The sequence below is a fragment of the Macrotis lagotis genome, chromosome 7 (assembly GCF_037893015.1).
Source record: "Macrotis lagotis isolate mMagLag1 chromosome 7, bilby.v1.9.chrom.fasta, whole genome shotgun sequence".
NCBI classification, from domain to species: Eukaryota; Metazoa; Chordata; class Mammalia; order Peramelemorphia; family Peramelidae; genus Macrotis; species Macrotis lagotis.
Genome location: NC_133664.1, coordinates 98507339 through 98525742, shown reverse-complemented (window position 1 = coordinate 98525742; position 18404 = coordinate 98507339). Strand labels below are relative to the sequence as shown.

At 33.6% G+C, this 18404-nt stretch overlaps 1 protein-coding gene and 1 pseudogene across 1 annotated transcript in view; one reads left to right on the top strand and one right to left on the bottom strand.

The window, feature by feature from the left end:
* Positions 1-18404, top strand: part of CNTNAP2 (contactin associated protein 2) — a 2968630-nt gene that overhangs the window by 1986536 nt on the left and 963690 nt on the right. The window lies entirely within an intron of this gene.
* On the bottom strand, positions 1835-11603 carry LOC141493544 (putative monooxygenase p33MONOX; annotated as a pseudogene).

Below are 18404 nucleotides of genomic sequence, written 5' to 3'. Positions count from 1 at the left end.
AAGATCCCTTCTGATGACTCCCTCATTATTTCTAGCACTAATTGTATTTTTACTCAGCACTCCAACTTGTTCTCCCTGGTAAAGTAATCAGAATACTCTTTGATGCTTCTAGCCTTTTTCACTACCGTCATCACTCATTAACTTCACCTCTGAGATTCCTTCAATCTACCTTTATCATCATCCATCACTCATACACCTACTTTTTTTTAAAGTATTTATTTATTTATTTTCATCCATATATATATATATATATATATATATATATATATACCTGAATATTTCTGAGTTGTAAAATTTCCCTCCACCCTTCCTTTCTATCACCCCCTCCCCTCAGTAAGAGAATAGTCAAGTTAGCATTTTACGTATATGTATGTATATATATTGTTAAACATATTTACAAATTAGTAATTTTTGACATGAGGAATTAGGATTAAGAGAAAGATATAGAAGAGATAATTTTTATAAAGTGTTAACAGATTTGGAAGGGTTCCTTTTTTACTATGTGTTTTGCTTTGTTTTGTTTCATTTTGTTTACCTTTCTCTGGTTGGGGATAATATAGTGCATAGCCAATCAGATACAGCTGTCTATCAACACCTTCACTTGATCAGACTGACCATGCTAACTATTATCCTATATATTTCTCTTCCTTTCCGTAACTAAACTCGAGAAAACCTTCTACAATTATTTTCTCTACCTCCTCTCCTTGTTTTTACTTTGGTCATTTCAGGCATATCCAACTCTTCATGACCCTCTCCATCTAAGATTTTCTTAGAAAAGATATTGTGGTAGTTTGTCATTTCCTTTTAACAAGAGTTAAATCACTTGCCCAATGTCATACTCCATTCTTCTCAACTCTTTATTGTTTTTGCCTTCATTGTTCAACTAAAACACCCCTCATCAGAGTTACCAAAAACATCTTAATTTCTGAATCTAATAGTTATTTGTTTTCTGAATCTTCATCTTCCTTGATGTCTCCATAGACTTTAACATCATTGATCCTCTCTTCTGTATAATCTCTTCTCTCTAGCTTCTTGTGACTATTCTCATCTACTTCTTCAACAAATATGATTTCTCTTTTCTATTCTTCTTTTCTGGAGCTTCATCCAGGTTGCTCTTAGTAACTATGGGTGTCTCTCAAGTCCTCACCACAGTACCTGCTACTCATTAATTGTCAGACAAATGTTAACTATCATTATTATATTAACTTTTCAACCCTATCAATTTACAAACGAGAGAAAACTATAGACCTGAAAGAGCAACTTGTCCAAAGTAACTGGATGCTATCATCTTTCTTGAGTGTCTTCACTCTTTTTTTTTGGGGGGGCAAATATGCAGAACAAAGTCTACTAGGTTTTATTCCCCTTGCCCCTTACAATTTGGTTCTATAGTTCAGTAATTGGCTATAGTCAACTGTACTCTGAGAAGTTATTTAAGCCAACTTTGAGACATTACAAAATATGTCTTCCTGAATTACAAAGATTTAAGCTTTGTTACAAATATTTGAATAAACAATCACCAACTCCCCAGAAATATCATCCTCAGTAGAAATGTAAATGGATGACTTCTTTCCTATGTTAAGTGTAAAGTGGATGGGAAGAAAGAAAAGTGTAAGATATTCCCTCTACATAACAGAGGATCACTAGGGAAAACAATATTGCTCATATGGAAAGGGAGATTTAGCGGCCGCTAGGTGGCACAATAGAGCACCTGCCCTAGAGTCAGGAGTACCTGAGTTCAAATCTGATCTCAGATACTTAATAATTACCTAGCTGTGTGACCTTGGGCAAGTCACTCAACCCCCTTGCCTTGCAAAAACCTTAAAAAAAGGGAGATTTAGAACCCTGTAGGCGCCAACACATTCATGTCCCTTGGTTTGAGGTTATGGGTCTGTGGAAATTGTTTCTTTCCTTCCGTCCCTGGAAGATCCATTTTTAGGTGACTTGAAGGCTGCTGGATCATCTGAAATTTTAGTAGCTTGAACCTGAATAAATTCCACTGGTGATGGCTTCTGATTATCTCTGAAGGACTGGACACTGAAACCTGAGTTGGATTACTGAAGGGTTCTTGATCCAAAAAAGACTCCATTTTTCAGATGGGGGTTTGTCTCTGTCTCCATTCCCAGCATCCTTGCTTCTGATGGCTAGGCCAGCTAAGGAAGTAGAAGTTCCATGAATAAACCAACCTCTAAGCTTTTGCTTGGGAGAAGAATGGGGTGTACTGGTTGGAGATGACTGGGCTGAAACAATCAGTGGATCTTCTTTTGTCATATCTCCACTTTGAAACTTCAATTTTTGGACTGCCTCTGCCACGTGGTGGTATTTGCTTTCCTTCTGTGGCGAGGCCTTTATGGGGAGTGTACCCTGCATCTCACAACCCTGCCTGCTGCTCAAAGCACTGGATGCTCTCTTGTGTCTGCTCATGGGTAAAAGTTAAGGAAGTTATTTAGATAGGACAAAGATATCAAAAGGGAACATTCTGCAGCTAGTGATGACACTAGCAAAGAGTCCCAAGCAGCTATCTTACAGAGGTTCTACAGAAAGCTGGGTCTCTGTGAGGAGCGGTATGGGAATGGGGGGAAGAGACCTTCTGCAGCCCAAGGCTCTAGCATGGACAGGAAGATAAGACTAACAAGGCTCCAGGGACCAGTCAGTCTCTAAGCAGGGGGTCTGAAGTGAGGTCATGACACAAGTAGCACCAAGACCAAAATGGACCTCAGCTAGCAGAAGTACAGTGAAGCCTTAAGTGTCTTCTCTTGATAGACCCAGGGTTGGTCTCAGAACAACACTAGAACAACAATAGAAGTCTTGTTAGCTTAGTCTAAGAATACCTCCCATTTGTATTCATCTAAGAATCTCAAGCCACTAACGTAATTCTTTATTTACATTCAGAGGTAGCTACAGTCTAGTCTCACATCACTGTTGGCATTCTAGTACTAGGAATGAACAGATATATTATCTGATTATGAGTCTTAAAGCCTATGTTTCGGAAGTATGTACACAGATTTAAATAAATGAGTAACTATGAACAATATTTCAGATTACTAAAAGGCAGAATTCTTAGGAGTGAAAACGTCTTATGAATTCCCATGCTGTGGGGTCAATGAGGATTCTTATGTACACTCTTTTAAGAAACTGAGAAAAATGGAGGCTCATATTCAGTTTTGAGCAATGGTATGAATATGTGTATGTGTATGTCTATACACATTATATATACTCATATAAATTAATCACCTCAAGTAGGGTGATGAAGAAAATTGTTTCATTAGAGTCATTGTGTTTACCCAATGCGTAGATTTCCTTAGCTAATGAAAGACTGTTAACTGCTGTGTATTGACTATAGCTAACTGAAAGTACAAATGAATAAATTGGAGGGGGGTTATTTATTATTTATCAATCACTACTTCAGGTGCAATCCAGAAAGGGGAGATAGTTTTTCTAATCAATGAATAATGAATGACAGAATTAGAATACAAACTGAAGTTTTTTTTCATTTCAAGTGTTTGTTACACCAGCGTGCTGATTTTAAATAGAAAGGAATCTCTGCAGCTACAAATCGACTTGAAAATCACAAATTGACATTATATATGATCTATTTAATTGTATTCTCTTAAATATTTCCCAACTACATTTCAATTCATACATTTCATCATTCCTTTGCATTGCACCATACTGCCTTGTTAGGCCAGCATGGCAAAATGGAAAGAAGGAGGAAAGAGAGAAGAAGGATGAAAAAGGAATGGAAAAGGAAAAAAGAGAAAAAAGAATGAAAGAAAAAAGAAAGATCCTTATCATCTATGTTTCACCTACCATTGAATTGTCCTGATCTTGTATTAAGAAACTCCTCGGGGGGTCGGGGGTGGCTAGGTGGCAGTTGACAGAACACCTGCCCTGGAATCAGGAGTACCTGAGTACCTGAGTTTAAATCCAACCCCAGAAACTTAATAATTACTTAGTTGTATGGCCTTGGGCAAAAAAAAAAAACCTAAAAATGGAAAAAAAGAAAAAGAAAGACTCCTCAGGATATCATCTACCCCCAAGGAATAGTTCTTAACCTTCAAGATGAAATAGATAGGTAGACCAGGTCTTAGAAGAAATTCAGTGTAGCTAGAACCCTGTATCATCATTATTTTATTGCCATAAAAGGTAAATATAAAAGGAGCCCAGAAAAAATAAAAGCAAGATTTCATAACTATAGGCATGCTTACAGAAGAAATAATATATAAATCTTTTTTTCCAAGAACTATTTTCAAAAGTTTTATTTCCTCACAAGTGGAGGGTGGAATTTCTCTGAAATAGGAAGTCACCCATAAGTAACCTGGATTCTATTACCCATTATATTTATCCACAATTTACCATGAGTCCAGTGACGGAGGGAATGACTTTTATAGTCACATTGAATGGTGTTTTGGAATGATAGGTAAATAAGCAATGCCAAATCATACCCTTTGTATTACCATTTAAAATTTTAGAGGTAAGAATATTAAGAATAGTTCTCATTACCAAGAGAACATATTGGGATATGGACAATTCTAACTAGGAAATCAATTGAAATTTATATCAAAGAAAGACATTTGGTTGGAAATAAATATTATTCCAGACTTCAAGGCTATGGGAATGAATACTGAAATGTGTCAGTTAAATGGGAAACCTTAAAAAAATATTTCCAGGGTATTGGGAGAATATTGAACATAGCTTCTATTTGAAATTCACCTTCTGATCCTCAGAAGTGCACTCATTCTCACTAGTATGGGATCTAAGTTTTATGCATTATTTTAAAAAAGATTTTTGAAGAGAATTTATCTGGAATGATTTTGAAAAAAAAATTTGATATGAAATAAAAACCAAACACCTAGCTTTCTATATTTCACTTGGCATTCATTGCTGTTAATACCATGATATTTCAAATAGAATCTGTGAATCATATTTTGATGAAATTAAAAAATGCTAGAAAAGGTTATTTCTTCTTTCTAGGTATTGGATGTGAAAACTAAGTGTTGATATTTTTCTGGTTTTTCAAGAGACTGCATTGCTCATGTATTAGGTTCAAATTGATGAAATAACCAGTTTGGGGAGGTTTTTATTTATTTATTTCATTTCAACCAGATAAGGAATAGTTTCCTAATGCAAAGAATAAAAATCTAAATCTCATGGTTAAATTGTGAGCAGTATGGTGACTATTGACCCAGAGAGTAGAGGAAGTCATACAGACATTGACCACTCAGTCTAATTGAGAATGATATTCTATATTCCACTCAATTTAAATTAACAAAATGCTTTAAATGACTTTTATATGAAAGACACTGTGCAGGGACTTGGGAATACAAAGGCAGAAAATGAATTCTTTCATTCATTCATTTCTCTCTCTCTTTCTTTCTTAGTTGTCATTCTTATTTATTTATGTATGTATGTATTTATTTCATCCATATGCACATGTATATTTTTAAGTTACAAAATTTCCTTCCACCTTCCCTTCCCATCCCCCTCCCCTTAGCGGTGAACAGTCAGATTAGCATTGTACATACATATTTTGGATAAACATGTTTATAGATTAGTCATTTTTGGATGTGCAATTAGGATTAAGGGAAAGAGATACATAAGAGATATTTTTATAATGTGTTCATCAGATTCTGAAGGGTTGGGTTTTTTTTTGTTTTGTTTTGTTCTGTTTTGTTTTTCTTCCTCTGGATGAGAGTAACATTGTCTATAGTCAGGGTAAAAGGGTTGTCCTAGCCCTCTAAACTGCTGAGAGGAGCTGCTTCCATTAAGGTTGATCATCTCACAATGCTGGTGATGTGTACATTGTTCTCTTGGTTTTGCTCCCTTCACTCAGCATCAGATCCTGTAAGTAATCCCATGCTTCTCTAGAGTCCGACCATTTATGATCTATTATAGAACAATAATATTCCATAGTATTCATGTACCATAATTTGTTTAGCAATTCCCAAATTGATGGGCATATTCATTCATTTTTCTATCTATTTGTTCTTTGCTTCTGTTTAATATAAGGAAGAGTTCCTTTCTTCAAGGAGTTTATATTTTAATGACTAATGGTTTACATACTTTAACTCAGAGAAGCTAGATCAAAGTGCTAAAAGGTCAAATCTATTTGTGAAACTATTTATGGTGATGTTCAACTGGGAATATAATTTAGATGTTTTGATAAGAAAAGGGCAGAGGAATAAGAAAGGCTAATCTAGACATTAAAACACTAGGCACCTATGGAAGATTATGATGAAATCATGTGTGAATGAAAGAGAAGTTATTGAAAAAAGTATCATTTAGTTTTTTTTGGGGGGGGGTTCCTGGGGCTAGGAATGAAATGTTAGCATTTCAAAATAGAAGCACAACAATATGATTACTAATATAATTGAAATAGGTTTGTATAGAATACATACATACATACAAATATATTGTGCCTACTCTGACAATTTAGGAGTTGTAGGGAGACTTAGACTATCTAAATTATTGTTTTGTTATAGATAAAGCCTCTTCTCTTCAAGAATAAAAGATGAACAACAACAAATTATTGCTGGCTAAAGAACCAGAATAACTGATTAACTCAAGGTATCTGTTAAAAGAAGAGATGATTTCTGAATGGTGGTGTATGTTGTTAAACTTGAAGTAGCAAGATGAAAACAAAGATGAAGCAATGTGTTGGGCTTCCTCTACTGTAGTATAGTGGTTATGTTATTCACTGGGCATTTAATGATTAACTTTGAATATTTGATAAATGTAAATTCTGATAGAATTTTTATAGACTTTAATAGTTTTGAGGACAGATTGCCTGGGCTTTGTGGGGCCCCTGAAAAGTGCTTCCTTTAACAAAGCTGTTGGTGTTTAGTTGTTTTAGTTGTATCCAACTCTTTTCAACTTTTTTGAGTTTTCTTAGCAAAGATAATGGAATGTTTGGCCATTTCCTTCTCTAGCTCATTTTACAGATGTGGAAACTGAGTCAAATAGGATTAAAGGACTTCCTCCAAATTACATAAATTGTAATTGTCTAAGGTCAGATTTGAACTCAAGAAAATGAGTCTTCCTCACTCCAGGCCCAATTCTCTATCTACTGTGCAACCTGGCTGCCCTCAGTAGAGTAAATTTTGCTCAAAGCTTCTTTAAAGACTGAAGTGGGAGGGTCCTTGTATCACTTTCCAGTTACAAGTTTCATGAAATTTAAAAATAAATAAGACAGTTTAGAGATGTCAGCAAAGCAAATTATTGAGCAGAATAGGTGTTCATTAGCCAACTTGTTTATACAAGATATCCAAAAAAACCTCAGTGTAGTTTTAAGATTTAATACCTTTAATCATTTAAAGTACACTAAGCCCTTTGGGATGCTTTGTGTAGGTAGGTAAAGTATTTATAAATGCTTACTATGTACCAGGCACTTTGTGAAAAAAAGAAATATAAATACAAGTTAAAAAGGCCCTTTCCTTAAGGAACTTAGGGCATCAGATCTGACAGCATGTGAAAAAAATATGGAAAGTGGGGAGGACAATGTTGTTAGGAGGAGGTGAAAAGCCAGAGAGAGTCCTAAGTGGAGCCAGGAGAGAAGAGGATGAAAGAGTTGGGCACTTTGTGAAATGATGGCTAAAATAGTGTAAGGGAACAGAAACAAGAGGATTTGACTTAAAATTCAAAGTTGACTACATATTCATTAAATTTATTAATGAAAGCACACATTGGAAGATTTTAAGATTACAATTTACAACATTTTGTCAAGTTGCAGAAGTAGAAAAATTAAATATTTTTACATTGCTTATATAGAAATATACGATAATTTACACAGAAAGAATAAATTAACTCTCATATAAGGAGACAGAACATTAATTTGATAGAACTATGGTTAAAAATTATGTAGGTTGCCATAAAAACAAATGCATGCAGCTTTTTATAGTTTATCTACTTTATTTCTTTGTGACAAGCTTTATGGGAGGCATTATGCCCATTTTGTAGATGAGGAAACTGAACCTCAAAAGAAATGACTTTTTCATTTGTTTTTTGTTCAGTTATTTCAGTTGTATCTGACTTTTCATGCCTTCACTTGGAGTTTTCTTGGCAAAGATACTGAAGTGCTTTACCATTTCTTTCTCCATCACATTTTTATAGTTGAGGAAACTGAGACAAATAGGGTTTGCTGTGACTTACTCAGCTAGAAAGTGTTTGAGGCCAGATGTGAATTTCCTTGCATTTGGGAAGTTGACTCTAATTAACTTCAGACTCAAACTCTATTCACTAGTTGTTATTCACTGGTTGCTATTCATTAGTTATTCACTCTATTCTGGTTGTCCTGACTCCTCATACTCACACAGCAAATAAATAGAAGAACCATGATGCCAAGCTGAGTCTTCTTTTAGCTGCACCATACTATTTATATAATAAAAAAATATGCTAAATTGTCTGACAAAAAGTGTTCATTGTGAGCATTTACATCTTGGAAATACTGTAGCAAATATTCCAAATCAAGGGCTTGATTAATTGTTTTGCTGTACCTTAAGAAATTGCTGAAGAAAATGTTAATAATGGAGATTAAATTTGTGTGTCATTTGTGCTTTGTTTTCTGGAAACTGTTTGTTAAACATCTACCTGTATACTCTTGTAATCTTCCAGTTCTTGACGCTATTCTTAGTCTAACCACTCCTCGGGTATCGAATGCAGCTTTTTTGTTCGGACCAATATGTCTTTGTGAAAAGAAATAAAGAGTTGATAGTAGGAGATCAAAGAGGTGAAGACTACAAACTTAATGGTAAAATTTGTGTCAGACCACTGTCTTAGGAGACAACGAGATAAATTTAAGTAATTTTCTTGGAGAAAGCATAGATATTGCTTTGGGAAATTGAAACAAGTTCAAGTCACAAAGCTTATAATATTCAGAACTACATTTTAGAGATTAAATATCACATGTGGAATATTATATATCATATAACATACAATCATATCATACACACAAATATGAACACATAGTTGTTGATATATCAGATATATCAGATTGTTGATACACAGAGGTAGCATATAGTTTATCTGGAAATCAGGAAGACTTAGATTCAATTTCTGCCTAGGACACATATTTACTGTGTAACTGAGCAAGTCACTTCAGTTTCTCAGTACTAAATACATCTCTCTAAGACTGTAAGTTGCAAGAAAATTAAAAAATAAAAAAGTTTTTGATCTATATTATTAGAGACAGTTTCCTTATCCATGAATTCCCAGTATCAGTATAATCACAGATCCCATTTCTGTTCCTCTCTCCCTCTCCCTATATTGCATTGGGAGCTCTACCACCTTTCATTTCTGTAGACAGTTCATGGAAGGAGAAATTTAAGTGACTTGCATAAGATATAGTTCTGAGAACTACAAAATACAAAAAAAAGTATGAAGAGAGTAAAGGCAGTGAGGCTATATGTTTATAAAACTGGGATAAGAAGGGCTTAAATTGTGATGAAAATGCAGTGCTTACTATTTCCATAGAAAGCAGAAGAGAAAAATGGTTTCAGTTACAGTATAAAGGATTTAGGTGAGATTTTATCTGAAGATTTAAAAGAATAAGGCAAATGGTTCTCCGGGTTAGTGTCCATGGACTCTTCCTCATGTATAGGGAAATGGAGATGACTTTCTAAAGTCCCTTCCAATCCTATAATATGAAAAAATTATATGATATTATATTATCTCACATAGAAAATTGAATTTCTTAAGTCTTTAAAGACACAGGATTTTCTTCAAAGTGAGAGAAGAAAAATCTGTGTAACTTTAGAAAATATAGCCTCCAGTTATGCTACCAAATCTTCAATCTTTTCCCCAGTTTCATGAAGTACTATGATAGTGACAAATATTCTTGCTATATTATCTCAAGAAACTTGTGCCTACAGGAATTCGGGGTGATGATGTTTCAACTTGTCCAGGCATCATTCTCTTCATTGAAATGACCTTTATATTTTCTCCATATTAAAGTTTCTCATTTGGTTTGGAAATGGCTTAGAAACTGAGAAAACCTCTATTCAGCAAAACTTCCATGGACTATTAAACAAGTTACACTCAAAAGCTTTGGGATGAGAACAGATACCAATGTCATGAAAAAAACCATTCAGATAAATATGTGTGTTATTATCATCAATATAGTATTGCTACAGACAATGGAGGCCCACTGACTGCTTATGACTCAGAATTTTACTGGACAGATTATTTTAAAGGAGTTAATGTCACTCTTCAAAGTAAGGTGATAAGACAGGAATGATATACATGAGAATGACTATTGAGTAATACAATTAACTCTAAAACACTTCTACTAAATTGATTTTTAGATTGACAATAGATCTCTTCTTGGGAAGGGGAGGGAAAGAAGAGAAAAGATTTTTTTTTTTTAAGAACTCATGAGACATAGTAGGATGGTGCCTAATGACGTGATATAATATAAAGCATCACTTGGTGCTAAACTAAATTTGCATAATGCCTTTTTTCCCTAAGAGATTGCTTTATAAGATCAACACAGGAATGGAAATGAAGTGGAAAAATAAAATCACCAAAAGCAAATATTTTCTCAGTGTCTGCAAATATTAATAATAATGCTCAGTTCTCTATATCATTAGCTCCACTGAGCACCCACCTGGATGCCCATAAAAAGTACAAGGATGTCTCAGCTAGTGTATCCTCTGGAGATAAAACTCCTAAAAGAAAGTTGCTTCGATTTTTCAAAGCAGTTCTCTTAAATCATGCAAAGTAGAGCTAGAGCGAGTCCTAGGGTTCTGAGGTGATGTTCCCTCTTAGACATGTATAGCTGTGGGGACAAAAATACTTCTCAGTACAATCAAGGTAAATATTTAGGACTCTGATCAGAACAATGAAATCAGTTGTTTGCTTTCTTGGTCTCCAGGTTCTTCTTTTTGAGCCTTCTTCCTTTCTTGCTTGAGAATCCCTCCTTCCTTTCAGGTTCCTGCTCTCTGGCTTCTATAACCACTCCCAGTCCTCATGAAGCCAATAAGGTATCAATTCCTTCTAACAAGAATTTACCATCTAATTGACTTACCCCAGTATCTAGAACTCACCTCCAACAATTCAACAAGGTCTCTACATATTTACCTGCCTCCCTTCCATGGTATATTGAATAAAACACAGAACTTGGAAAATCAATAAGGGATTCTATCTCAGATATTAAGGCATGTCACTTTTCTTTTCTCAGTCTCATGTCTAAAATTGAACAATCATACTTTTAAGAATTAGTTTATAGGATTGTTTATAGAATTAGTTTATAGGCTATGTAACATGTGTCCCAGCTTGAAAAGCAGTTATCATTAATGTTGAAGATGATGGTAATTCTTTTCACCTTTAACTTCAGTCCCTTCCTTCTCTCCCATAACCATAGCTATTTGTAATTTGTTTTACCTTAAAATAAAATTTCTAGTTTTGTTAGCATACAACGATGTCAATAATTAAATATGTATTTTTGAAGCACTTCCTTTGTGTTGAGAATTTGAGATACTTCACTGAAATCAAAATAATTCCTTCTCTCGTGGAGCTTACATTCTATAAAAATTCCTACTGGGACTTCCACCAACCTTCCTGGCATCTTGCATGCATTTTGGTGCATTATAGGTTATTTCTTCTTTGCACATAGAGTCTGCAAAAAAAAAAATTGGTTGTTGGAACACATTGTCTTTATGAAGAAAGGTATGACTGTATAAGCTATGGTAGAAATTTTCTACCCATGAGGAATCCTGAAGCTATAAAAACAGATAATATTGATCAAAGATTCTGCTGAAATTGACTTCCCTTATATGGTACTAAGAACCTCATTGAGAAGCACATTATATAAAATAATAATAATAATAGGGAAAAAAGCAACTTCAGAAGAAATTTGTTTAAAGCACATGCTTATCATCTCATATTTGAGGATGTTTACGGAATTTAAATTTTTAGAAATTCAGAGGAAAGTTGTAGTTTAGGTTAGGTTAAATTCAAGAAACTACCATGGCTTTTGATTTTGCCCCCAGAATTGGGTGATACCATTAATCATACTCAATTTAAGTCAATTGTATTCCACATCACAGAAATATTCTGTGTACCTAGGAGACAGGGCACTATAGAAATATTTTAAAATATTATGGTTTTGTGTGTGTGTGTGTGTGTGTGTGTGTGTGTGTGTGTGTGTGTGTGTGTTTGTTGGCACAGACTTATGATTTTGCCAATGTCAAAAATTTCCCTACATGTAAACTTTGTATCAATGCTGATAAACAACTCTCCTGTAATTTATGATGTAGAAAATAGTCTTTGATACTAAGAGTTTGTGTGACTTGCTGATGGACTCAGAGATGAAATATGTCAGTTGTAGAATTTCTTCCCAAGTTTTCCTGTCTCTAAGACTGAACATCTACTTATAGAAAGAAGTCAGCTTTTGAAGTCAGCTTCATCTGATGAAATTCCCTGAATTGAATTCTATTGTGAGATATTCATACATACCTCTTCAAGGAATGATTACTGGGTTTTTGAGACTAGTTCTCTGTACTGACCTTATATGTCGAGATTCTAAATGTAGTATTACCCTCCTAGTTTACTTGTAAGCTAATCCTGGTCAGAGCTGTGCTCTCATTAATCAGTGTTTGACAAAACCACATTTCAGTCCATTAGTGTATGAAATCATCACAAAGGATTAAAGAGCTCTTTCTCTCAAAGCTCCATCATCATCCTATTCTGTTACCTTGCTTGAAACATTCAGACTTTCTGCTGTCTTTTTATGGAATCATGTGATTCCATTTTTCCCTTTCTATCCAGTTCTAGCTGCCTCTCCTTTATTTTTGTATAACATCTCAAGGGCACACACATAAACGAAATTCAAAACAAACAAACAAAAATACAGATTTATATATACACACATATATTATCAGAATATTTTCTGAAGAAATAGTGTCTTTTACCCAGGAAAATGTCTTGTCTTAAAAATTATGTTCCATATTCTATTTCTCTGTCATCAGCCTGAAGGATGGGGTCCTCATATTTTCAGGAGTTGTTTAGTCAACTGATGGTATTATTTCTACATTTGTCACATCAAGAAGTTGTTTTCAGTGCTTGTAAGTCTTAGCAAACTCTCGTGAAGAATTGAATAGAAGATAAAATTAGAGATGTTAAGGAGGAAATATAGATAAAACTGCCTGAGAAATTTAACTAAGCAAGATAAAAATTATACCATTAGACCATCAGGTCTGACAGCTCTAGGGGGCTTCCTTGTGCAGACACTATTGACACCACCACAAAACCATAAAATAAATGATATTCTTTGTTTGAGTCCTGATAAGAAATGAGTCTTCCTTACCCTAATAGTAGCTCTTTAAGAAGTTAATTAGAAGAGTTTCTATAACTCTAACTTGACTAATTAGCTTAATTAAGCAGTATGATTTTCTTTATTATTATTATTTCTTTTGACTAGCCTTTTAACAATAGTAACAACATCATTATCATTAGTAATTAGAATTCTTCGATAATCCATCCATAAACCAGTTAGCAGAAAATGCAAGTATAAAAGGAGTTTGTCAGTCTATGTGTAAGCTCTTGTAGTCAAACTACCTAAGATCAATTAAGTAAATTGAACTGAGTAACTCCTGTCATGGTTCATGAAACTTCTCTGCTCAAAAACCCCTCATGGCTCCTTGTTTCCTTGTAAAATGACCTATAAATCTCAGAGATTTGTTCCATTTTTTATTTGGGGTTTTATTTTCACTATCTCCTTCATGTACTTCATACTCCTGTCATATAGACAGATTATAAACTGTTTCTTGAACTTGTCACACATAGCTGACATGTTTCCATTATTGCCTGTTGAAATCCTATTCTTCCTTCAAAATTCAGTTCTGGTATTTTCTCTTCCATAAGAGCTTTCCTCATTCACACCTGAAGCAATCTTTCCCTTCTTCAGATTTTTCTCAGAGAATTTTACCTTGGCACATTGATTTAATCCTGACACACTGGATCTTGGAATGAACTTGAGTGTTTATATATTTGTGTGCATAAGCATATATTAAATTATATTTACTTTAGAGGTAGGGACTGTGTCATTTCTCTTACTGGTAATTTCAGTAAAAGTTGAAGGCTGATATTATGAGTCAGGAGCAAGAATACTGACCTAGATTCAGTTCCTCCCTTGCTTCATACTGGTTTTGGGGCAGTGAAGAAATCATTTAAACAGTCGTTGCCCAGATAACTCTCTGGACCTATATATTGAAAAAAAAGTTACTGATATGCATTGGTGGACATTCCCTACCAGTCTTTTATATCTGTGAAATCAAAATGTGGTCAAAATAAAAGAAAATACAAGGATACTACTAAGCATATTAATCTGATCAAAGAATAATTAATAATAATAATAATAATAATGAAATATTAAGCATTTCTGTAGCACATACTTTGTCCAGGCACTCTGCTGAATATTTTATATTATCTCATTTGATCCTTACAGCATTTGGGGATAGGCACTATTTATTATATCCATTTTAGAGATAAGTAAACTGAGGCAAATAGGTGACTTTTAAAGTTCACACAGCTAGGGAATATCTGAGGCTGCATGTTAACTCAGGTTTTCCTTAGGGCCAGTGATCTATTTGCAGTATCATCTAAGAAGCACTTATATGTTTGTCAAATGAAAGGATTAAAGAACAATTTGAACACACTTCTTTTGATATTTATTATTCTTCATAATAACAAGATGAGAGCTTTGGACTATAATTTTTTCCTTTTTGAAGAACTGCCTTAAAAGTTTTTTTTTGTTAATCATGTAATAATTCTATCTTGCAAAATAGTAGGAAAAAAGGAAGGAACATATGCAGAGATTGAATAATTGAATAATAGTTGAAGAATCTATGGCATTTGAACAACAAATGTGATAACTTTATAGTTATGAAGCTGAGTTAAAGGAATGTTATACTTAACAGTCACATAAATAAAACAAACATTGAGGTTCAATGAAGCTGGTCAAAGACAATGGTCAGTATTCATATTATACTACCAAATTTAAAGGATGACCTTTGTTTAATTCATTTTTTTTTGGTGACTGCTTTGTAGGGGTAGATTAGTTTTAATATTTGTGGAAAATGTCTCTTTTGTCAAAATATGCATCAAGAATTTAAAATGTTGTTGATTATACAAGAAGTTGAGGTAAAAATTGAAAGATATTAGACTATTTCTGCAAGCCTTGTACCAGAACTGAAATCCTGTTAACTTCATTATGTCCAGATAGAACTAAAGTTCATGTAGCCTAGACGGTTTTGCCAAGGTCAAGAATTTACATCAGTTACAGGTCTTTAGATAAAATGATAGCCTGAAGTTATTTAACTTGTTGTATGTGTTGTTCTGCTATCCTAGTCATAGAAAAGAAATAGTAGGGAAATCAATTGAGTTAAGACAATCTTGAATATTAGGGGGATTAAAATTTCCAATTATGTTTTCAAGTGAAAATACAAAATGTCAAAATCATTTAGTATTCATTGACTTTATTCAATCTTTTTGTAAAAAAAAGATGACTTATTAAATATAATTTCCCATGATTACTTTGTGAAAAGTAAAAAAAATACAATTTTTTTTTCCATGCTTAAAAATGATTCAGGAAATGTCTAGTGTATTATCCAATTCAGAAAAATAATTTATTTTTTCCTGAAATACAGGAACAAATTAGTTAACATTTTTGAAAGACAAGTTTTGAAGAAATAAAAGTGAATAGATGCCATATGGAAATTGATCAGGTATAAGACTATAGTATCAGTTTAGAATGCAAAAAGATCACCAGAATAGCCAGACTTTATCCTAAGAGAATTAGTTATTTCTTTATAGTGAATTCACTTGTGCTTTGCTTTGAATTTTCTATGAAACAATCATTTTTATTTCTTAACATTTTTTCAAGATTATTCCATAAGCCATACTAGAGTGAGTCACAATTTAAAAATTGATGAACTCTTAAGGAGATTGTGGAGCTTCTAAGTGATAGTAAATTTTAACCTGGTAAACATTTTATGTATCATTTTTCAATACTGAATGATATTACAGAAAAAGAGGAAAACAAAGTTCACCAATACAATGTCCTTTTTATTCTCATTTAGGATAGTTGAGATTTGAGAATTGTTCTTCTTCCAGTGTGATACTTTGATAATAATCTTTGCTCCCATAGAAGTTATTTTTTTAATGTGTTCAAGCCATCCTTGAAATTTAATTGGAACAAATTATTGACATCACTTCTTTTTTGACAGTTGGTGGGTACAATAGATAGAATCCTTGGTCTGGACTCAGGAATATCTGAGTTCAAAAATGACTTTAGACTCTTAAATACTTAACTGACCTTAGGCAAGTCACTTAACCTCTATTTGCCTTAGTTTCCTTATTTGTAAATTGAGGTTAATAACAGCATCCCCCAGAGTTGTTATGAGAATCATAAGATAATATTTGTAGATTTCTTAGTACTAGTGCATTTAGTAGAAAATATCTAAATGATAACTACAATTATTATAATCGTTATTATTTGTCTCCATATAAAGCAGCCATAGGAGTTCTATTACCACTCTGATGATTGGTCAGTGGACCACAGTGCACAATCTAGAAGACAAGCAAGTTTTGCTCAGCTGAATCAGATCAAGGTGTCATCAATTCATGTCTTACTGAGTATCCTTCCCTTACTGTGATTTAATGGGTATCCTTTTGTTAAATGTTGAATGGTCTATAAATGCCTCATTTTATTCTAATATCTTCTACAAACTTCCACCTAATTGCCATTGGTTCATATGATCATATATTTAAAGTTAACATGGACCCTAGATATCTAATCCCATGAAGTGAGGAAATTGTCACCCAAAGCAGGGAAAGTGAATTGCCCATGGTCATACATATAGTAAGTGACGGGGTCAAGAAATGAATCATGGTCTCCTGATTTCTAATTTAATGCTTTTTCTGCAATACCAATGTCCCTTTCATTATTGTACTCATTATGTATATTGCTTTACCCCACTTTATTCTATATCAGTGCTTCCAAGAATCTCTGCATTTTTATATTCAGATTTTATACCATTATACAATAATATTACAATCAATGCACATTTATTAAACACTGACTCTGTACCAGACTTTATGGTGATACTCCACATATATTCACACACCATAATTTGTTCATTCCTTCCCTACTATTGGATAATCACTTTTTTATTGAAGTGTTCAAAAAAAGTTTAGATCATCATGTTACACTACAGGGTTTAGACATGTAATGTGGCACTGCATATTTATAGAATTGAATCCTTTTTTTTATATTTGCATTCTTATTTTTCAATATCATTCCCAATATCAGTTTCAACAAGTTAATGTTTTTTCCTCTTTTCTCTCATAGAGGAACTATTCCCCCCCCCCCCCCGCCCAGTATCTTTATTTAAGTTATTTATTTATTTGCTTTGCTGTTTCATTTGGTACTTTTCACAGTTCAAATATTTCAATTTCTATCCTTGACACTGTTAGACCCCATTTCTTCCAGATAATGCTTCCAACTGAGAGTCACCAACACAGAGCATATTATTTCCATTACACAAGTGTCTGGCCCAAGGAAAAAAATGTTAAGTGAATTTGGAGACTCTAACAGCACAACTTAATAAACATGAAAGGAGAGAAAAATAATGCTTACAAATATTTGTGAAGTTTTCAGAATTTTGTCTCTGGTTAATATGAAGTAAAAGGAGACTTAGAAAAAAAAGTATTTCTACCAAATTTGCAATGCAATTTTGCCTGCTTAAAGAATCAAATGAATTTAAAATTTTTGAGGGCAGTAATTTTTTTTTCTTTTTGAGATGGGGTCTCCCAATCCTGCTGATCAACCCTGAAGCTTTGATCTGTTCACTGCTCCTGTGACATCATAATAATTACATTTCCAGGGGGTTAACATATGTGTCTGAATTAGTGCAAATACCAAATTGGTTTTGGCCTATTGCAGCTGAAAACTCCTTAAACAATACATCTGCCTCAACTTTCCATAGTAGTTGAGATTACATACTTATGCAAAAGAACCATGCCTAGTGACCTTTACCCTTTTTTGTATTGTCTGTCCTTCAGTGCCTAACTCATAGTAGACATTTAATAAGTGTTTATCAAATTTCATTAACTCTTGGATCTATATACTCTTAAATAACGATGCCTCTTGGCCATGCATCCTCTTCCTACTCAATTACATAATATCTTTCTAGCTTCCAGTTCATCCTCTCTCTTTTGAATCTCTGAGCAATATTCTGAATGTTTTCCCCCATGTTTTTTAAACATACCTTCTGCAATAAATCTCTTACTTTAACTCTTTTGACTCAATAATATCAGGATAAATATTTTTGTTGTCCACAGTAGATTCAAATTCAACTCCTAAGAGCTTCCTACAAAGAAATACAATTTACAATGACCTTCATTTTTGAGCA